This window comes from Triticum dicoccoides, chromosome 2A, assembly GCF_002162155.2.
Source record: "Triticum dicoccoides isolate Atlit2015 ecotype Zavitan chromosome 2A, WEW_v2.0, whole genome shotgun sequence".
NCBI lineage: Eukaryota > Viridiplantae > Streptophyta > Magnoliopsida > Poales > Poaceae > Triticum > Triticum dicoccoides.
In genome coordinates, this window is record NC_041382.1 from 20223854 (window position 1) to 20230938 (window position 7085).

General features: G+C 42.8%; 1 pseudogene; it reads right to left on the bottom strand.

Moving 5' to 3' along the window:
- Positions 1-1364: 1364 nt before the first annotated feature.
- Positions 1365-6245, bottom strand: LOC119352866 (annotated as a pseudogene).
- Between the last annotated feature and the right edge of the window lie 840 nt (positions 6246-7085).

Sequence of the window (7085 nt, forward strand, 5' to 3'; positions counted from 1 at the left end):
CCAGGACTCGTGGAAGAATAGAAGGCGGAAGAGGATATGGCTTCCGCAGAAATGGAGATCGTCGGGTTAGCCTATCAAAGCTTCGTTTATCCGTTGTTTCCCCCCATGTTTTTGGTAGGAATGAACGAGACAACCTCTAATCATCTACCCGCTCTTACCTGTCCTCCATAGGATGTCGACATTTTTGGGGGACATGTACTGGATCTGTGTGCTCGAGAGGTTCATGTTGGTGTATTTACGTTTGTTTCAATGTGTTTACATTTGTTTTGTGATTATTATGGGTCGACTAATTATGTGCGGGTCGATTACAAACTTGCTAAAACACTGCCGCATGCACACAACGGTTCCTAGAAAAAATTACTGATGGACCACCTCCCAACCTGCGAGAGGAAGGCGAGCCAACCTGTGGTTGGTTGGTTAGAGGAATAGTGGTATCCCCAACCCACCAGGGTTCAAGTCCTGGTGCTCGCGGTGGGAGAAGACATTCCCTTCGACGACAAGGCGCCTACGGTGACTTCGTAAATCTAAAGATGACATGCCGGCTCATTCTCTCGAAGATGCTCATAAGAGTAGAGTGTGCATATATGTTCATAGGGGTGAATGTATGCATGTATATATGAGCGTTTGCGTCTGTACTGTGTTCAAAAAAGCCTGCGTGAGCAAGCATAACGTACTAGCGGGTACATGCAATTCGAAGAGCACAAACAAAACATATGAAAAAAGAATGGCAGTCCCTACGCAGAGGGAATAAACTTCAGAGTTTTGTGGAGGAAGATTGATCATGGCCATGACGGATACATGCATTGCACAGAGCACAAGAAAAGATACATATAAAATACCGTGGCACTCCCTACACAGAGGGGATAAACTTCAGAGCTTGTGGAGGAAGATCATGGCCATGACCAGCAGGTTCGCGAGGTCAAGCATGAAAATGTTCTTCAGCAATGCCTGGTTCTGCTCGAGAAGTGTGATGTGGAGATGGACCAACGCGTGCGAAATCAGGTGTCCCCAACGCGTGCTGAAGTACTATATGTACTTGTTCTCCCACTTTCAGAAACTGCATTCTGGGCAACGGATAAGAGGGAGTGGAGGCATCTTGTTGGCCATGTGGTGCGATGGAGGCGGCGTTGAACTACTCCGGAACAGGGGCGAACACATGCTATGGAACTCCGGCAAGACTGGGAGGGATGGACAAGGAGAACAAATTAGCCAGCTGAAGCAATGTTATACGGTATTAATGTATTGGAGTAGCACGAACCACGTGGAACGAGTGGTGATGATAACGACCTCGCGTGGCTGCATGTCCACACGTGATTTATCGGGAAAACTATGTGCTATCTATCTGACCAAGTCTATCTGCGAAGTTTCCCAAAGAGGGGTACGTGTATAAACCATCCTTATTCCCATGAATTTTTGGGTGCGTGTTCAGATAACAAACATAACGAATCGTGTCAGATCATACACTCCGGAGACAGATGGCGAGTCCTACCCGCTCGTCTATTCTTCGATTTCAGGCATGCAATTCAAACTTGACCATTGTCAGCCAGAACCAGGGTTTGATAAAAGAATCAAAGACATACATTTGCTCGGCAGTCTCAGTTCTTGCTAGCTTCTTCAGCCTGCTTCTTGTCTGCGACATCGCTTGGCATATCGAGCCCGGCCGGTATCTTCCCAGTGAAATTGTATGTAGAGGTATCCGATCCAAGCTTACTGCAGCGTTGCAAAGCATATCCACATTATAAAAAAAAACAAAGCATTAACTGTCAACGCTATCGCTGAAGAAAAACAAGAACTGACCTTCTGTCAACCAACACCATCGACCGGAGCTCACAGTTGGCGAAGCTGTATATAACCAAGTCAAAAGTTAGATTACTGAGATTGCAAGACAAAAAGTTCTCTGAACAAGTAACTCTATCAAGTCATGTTATATCCCAAGACAAAGAATACAAAAGATTTTTTTCCTTTTTCCGGAAAGAAAAACTAGTCCATTTTGCTTATATACTTTCTATGGTTTCAAGTTCCAACGGTTACATCTGGCAAATACTGTGCTCTCTTGAGTTGATTGCTCAGTTGCAAGGGGAATGAATGCATTACTTACACCTTGCCCAGTTCCTCTGCTATGGTTGGATGACACCCTTTACCATACGTGTTCAGGGTGTGATACAAGAAACCACAATGGGTGACAATAGCTATCTCTTTCTCCTCCCTTGTTCATAACCTGCAAGCACATCCGACGAATAGTTTAATTTAATCTAGCTGCCAAAAATAAAGTTACTGGTCAACCCAACGGGTCACCTAATCTGAGGTTTGTCTTTCTCAATACATGCTACACATAAATCTCCAGCATCTAGAACTTCCTAGCGTCAAATTAAATGCACTTCACAATCCTTCACCACCAGTTCCAATTTGTCTCTAAATCACGGAACAAGTGTTGACGGAGATAAAGTAACATATCTGGTCAGCTTCTGCCTTCCAGTCCATACATGAAAGTGTGGCAAATACTCCCTCCGTCCGAAAAAGCTTGTCCCAAGCTTGTTCCTCAAATGGATGTATCTAGCACTAACTTGGTGATAGATACATCCATTTGAGCGACAAGTTTTTTTGGACGGAGGAAGTACCTAACTAGCTAACCGATTCTATGGAAGATATGGGAGTCTTGACCGTCTTCAGGAATAAAAATCATAGCAAGTCGACAACTGTTCGAAGTATCTGTAGTGACTTTGAACCTTGGACTCATCGGTTTAAAGAACCGAGTGATAAGATGGCCGCCCAGTCGCGACTATCCCACCTCACAGATCTCCGAGGCCTTGTAATTTCTCTCTAACACCAAGACCCTTGGGTCACTTCGAGTAATATATAATAATATACAGGTGGGGAACCTCCGCCCGGCGGTGATTCCTCAAAAAAAAAGTGAGGCAAATAAAATGATTCTTTAGGAACATGGGACTCCTGTAAAAGTGATATAGGGCGTGCAGATGAATTATCAAGGTACTTGTGTTTCATGTTCATAAAAGCAGAGCATCAGGCTTATATTTTCAAGACATTAATGAAAAGAAACTAATCAATCTTATAAAGGAAAATTACCAGTCAAACAAATTCATGCCCCTGGCAACAACAGACTCATCTGTTTCTATGACATCAGGTCCCCAAAGAACATCTTCATCATTCTCTATCTGTAAAGAGTGTGAGCACACGTATATTAAAAACACCATCAAGACACTGTCATGAACTGTTCTTGTGAATTAGCAACAGTAGGTACTTGCCAAGGAAAAATCAATGGCAGGAAAGAGAGTACGGTATCTTGTTATGCTGCTCCTCTTGTCGGAGGTAAGAACACTCTGCATTTTATAATCAAATATTGAGAATATTTGTCATCAGAGCATTGCTGATACGGGAGAAGCAGACACAAACAGGGGCTTCTGTTCCATTATGCATATAATGGAATCCGGCTCCCAGTTTGGGACACGTATGGAAAATAAAGAGACACAAAGAGGCACACAAAGTTCTCAAATGAGAGTATTCGACTTAAGAGGTTAAAATAAAGGTGAACAAGTTATTCTAGGAACTGTGAAAATAGCCTATTCTAGTTAATATTTAACACAAACCAACATAAATGAGACACTAAATGATGAGAAATTTTTATTTATTTTGTAACAAATGATAGGGAAATACCAACTTCTCCCTGCAGGCCTCAACTGCAAGAAACGGTGGGCAGTTCAAACTTGAAATCGGCTGACGTCCACTGTCTTCTGCACCTTCTACCATTAATGGGGGTGCACTTACTCCATCAGTATAGTTCCCACCACCAAAGACCCCCACTGCAGTTTGCATAGTCCTGTGAGCTTGGTTCAAGTGAACATAAAAAGCTTAGAAGAAGATCCAGAACACTGAAAATGTACAAGAAGGCCAGAAGGTCAAGGAAAACTATACCTCATTAGAGGGGAAACAATAACCAACTCAATCTTTTTTGCTAGTCCAGATTTCGTCACATGCTCTCGCAGGCAATCAACCTACAAATGCATTTTAATCAACATCCATGGAACTTGAAAATCCCACATAAAAAAAAGTTGAGTGGTATTTCGATCAACATTATACGTCAGGGCCAGAAAAGAACTCAACTAATTACACAACTGCAGACAAAAGACTTTCAAATGAACATGCCCAAAAAATGGACTCGCAGCCTTAACGGAATCAACTAAAGGCATTGCAATGTCATCCAAAACAACGTGGTGTCATTGTGTTCTGGTACAACTGGGGTTAGGGTTGATATCTCTAGTCAGAGGCTGATGCTAACACAGGGGACTTAAATTTTTTAAGGCGGCAATAAGAACCATGTGAACTACTAACAACCTAAGGTTTTGCATATGAAATGGCTGCTACGCTGTGAGGATTTCATTAGTAAGGAAAAAGTATTCTCTAGGATTTCAGCCTTGAAGGCTTGACAGAATAACCATAGACAAAAGTATTGGACATTGTCATAATACTGCTAACTGCCACAAATGCATTTGACAGAAGATGCCATCATACAAATAAAGGTTGAACATCATCAATGAGGATCTGTTACTATGTGAGGTGAATGAATTGAGTATCCAACACTTGGATTACAGAAATGAACTTCTATCACTAAAGCATCATGACATGATGCCACATTTACACATTTCGATATAAACAATCTTAACGTTTGATAATATTGTACCATGGATGGCCTGATATCATGAGCGCAACACATGATAGTGAAATACAGGCTACCATCCAATCCTGTGGTGGTGAAACACAAAGGCAAAATGAATGGAGAAGGGCTTTTCTAATGTGCTAAGAGAGCATTGCTGCTTCCATTTCTAGTGCTCGTGTCAACATCACAGACGCATTTTCACCTTAAATATCTGACTAAAAGCACCACCTTAGTCAGCCATAGAACTGATAATGCTAAGAGCAGTGGTTGAAATGCATGGGGATAATGTAAAGAAAACAAGAAACCTTACTTGGCTCCAGCCCAAAGGGGTAAGTTGAGCATCAAGCAGCGTAGGTGAAGTGTGGTCTATAATATCCGACTCTTCTGCCGCGTTGTGAAAACCATGGGCATGCCTCACCTGCACACATTGGTTACACGGAAACAGATAGTTCACACTTCTCTTGCAGGTTTGTCACCGATAATTGATGCCACATCCTTGGGTAAAAGGTAGACTCAAAGAGCAGCTCAAAGTGCAGTACCAGGTATATGGTTTTGCATCGGTGCGCGGGATACAGAGCTGCGACGGCACCGGCCTCCATTTCTGCCCAACATAAACGGATAATTATAATATCATCCATCAACGAACTAGACGGTCAAAGAAAATGTAATCCGAGCATAGTTATATTCTTGTTATATGCGACAAAGAAGAATCATTTCAGCTGCAATGCGGTAGATGTCTGATCCTCCGGCTTTATATGTAAGCGTGCTTGGTTGGGGTGAATTAGTAGCTGGGAATGGGAGTTTGAGAGGTATGATGAGACATATAAACCATTGTTTGGTTGCTGGGCAAGGGAGTTGAGGAGGGAAGGGGAAAGGGAATTGAGGAGGTCAATTCATTCCCTCCCAGGTATCTCTTGCCCGGTCTCCCCCCTGTTAGTTGAGGTGGGATGAAACTTCTTCCCAAATTCCTACAAGTAACTCTCACCGCGCACCAAACATGGGTTTAGGACTACTCCCTCCGTTTCAAGATATAAGTATTTTTGGATATTTCAATACAAACTGCATACGGACATACGAAGACGTATTTTAGAGTGTAGATTCAATTATTTTGCTCTGTATGTAGTCCATATTAAAATATCTAAAAAGACTTATACTTTCCCGTCTCAAACTTAGTAATACAAAGTTGAGACACGTATTTTGGGACGGATGGAGTATTTAGGAACGGAGGGAGTAAAAATCAGCCACCTCCCATGCCTAATCCCCTAGCAAACTCCCATCCCCTTTCTCTAATATCCCCAAACATGCGGTCGAGATCTGGCGCTGCGGCGGAATGGTGGAGGAGAAGGTCAGTGCTGGGAAGAGGAGAGGGTGGGAGCCCGGCGACAACCAACCCTCCGCGAGAAACAGGACAGGGGGTCGATCTTTCCATACAGGGAGGGGGTGCGGCGGTACCTGAGGAGGAGGAGGAGGAGGAGCTAAACCAAGTGCGGCGGCGGCGGCAGCAGCGGTGGTGGAGGAGGAGGAAGCCGTCAGCCGTGTCCTCTTCGGCTGCTTGATTTTTGACTTGGCAAAGCACGCGCGCCGCCCCATCGCCATCGTCGGTCTCTCCTCAACTTGGATATTTTATTTTATGGTTAAAAGAGGCATCTGACTGGGTTTCTCTTTCTCCTATTCACATGCCAATTGCCTTTGCGTTCGTCTTATTATGGAGCCACCATGTGTGTACACCCTGTAAGTTATTTGTTGAATGAACATGTGGTAGTTCCTCTTAAAAGAAACTAAAAGGAAATGCCTTTTATAACCCTAAGAAGATCCATTTAAACATCTGAGTTGTGTGTCATTTCTCATACTCATCTTATATACGAGGGCATTATGAGGGGTCGTGGGACGTGTTTGGGCAATGCCCCATGTAGGATTTGGCCTACACTGGGTCATCTTTCCTCTTTCTTTATTTCTTTTTTCTCTTTCTTTCTTCATCTAATTCAATCACATGCATATGATCGGACATGTATAAAGAAAAAAAAATAGAAACATAGTTGCGTCTCATGAATACACAAAGACTCAAAATAAACATGCCCGCACACTGACCTGGCACATTCGCAAATGTTTAGGAGACAAGCATTCACAAATGTTTAGGAGACAAAACTGAGGTTACCGCACATCTATCCCTGTATTTTCTTTAAAAAAAAGAAATGTAAAATACTCCCTCTGTTCCAAAATAAGTGTTTTAATCTTAATACAACTTTGTATTAAAGTTAGTACAAAGTTGAGACACTTATTTTGGGACGGGAGGAGCATAAATTTTCATGAATTTTGCATTTTGAGGCCTTCACAGAGCTCGGCCTCCAAAAGGAATTTTTGGTTATTTTACCTGTTATTAAAATGCTATTTAGGGTTCAATCTATTGTCCTCA